Source organism: Eurosta solidaginis, chromosome 2, assembly GCF_040869045.1.
Source record: "Eurosta solidaginis isolate ZX-2024a chromosome 2, ASM4086904v1, whole genome shotgun sequence".
NCBI lineage: Eukaryota > Metazoa > Arthropoda > Insecta > Diptera > Tephritidae > Eurosta > Eurosta solidaginis.
This window is the reverse complement of record NC_090320.1, coordinates 303343239-303344094: the sequence shown is the minus strand read 5'-3', so window position 1 is coordinate 303344094 and position 856 is coordinate 303343239.

Genomic DNA, 856 nt, shown 5'->3' with positions numbered 1-856 from the left:
TATTGTAATATCAATCATATCCAAAAGTACATCAGCTAAATTAAAGTTCAAAGAAACATGACCAAAGGATTTCTGTGCGTATGAAAACAGTGTATTAAGTCGGCGCAACAATTTGCAATGAATCACACAATTATCAAAGGTTAAAATGGAAGTTATACAACTTTCCTGTCATAAATATTAACAGAAAAAATTTGAATTTTTTTTTCAGCCATTAAAAATATACAAATTTATTGTTTCCGCTTCATGGAAGATTAAAACGTTGGTACAAATAAAAAATAGGCACAAAAAGACTCGAAAAATGGACCATAAAAAAGATTCGAAAAGTAATGACATTAAATATTGTAATATCAATCATATCCAAAAGTACATCAGCTAAATTAAAGTTCAAAGTAACATGACCAAAAGGATTTCTGTGCGTATGAAAACAGTGTATTAAGTCGGCGCAACAATTTGCAATGAATCACACAATTATCAAAGGTTAAAATGGAAGTTATACAACTTTCCTGTCATAAATATTAACAGAAAAAATTTGGATTTTTTTTTTCAGCCATTAAAAATATACAAATTTATTGTTTCCGCTTCATGGAAGATTAAAACGTTGGTACAAATAAAAAATAGGCACAAAAAGACTCGAAAAATGGACCATAAAAAAGATTCGAAAAGTAATGACATTAAATATTGTAATATCAATCATATCCAAAAGTACATCAGCTAAATTAAAGTTCAAAGAAACATGACCAAAAGGATTTCTGTGCGTATGAAAACAGTGTATTAAGTCGGCGCAACAATTTGCAATGAATCACACAATTATCAAAGGTTAAAATGGAAGTTATACAACTTTCCTGTCATAAATATT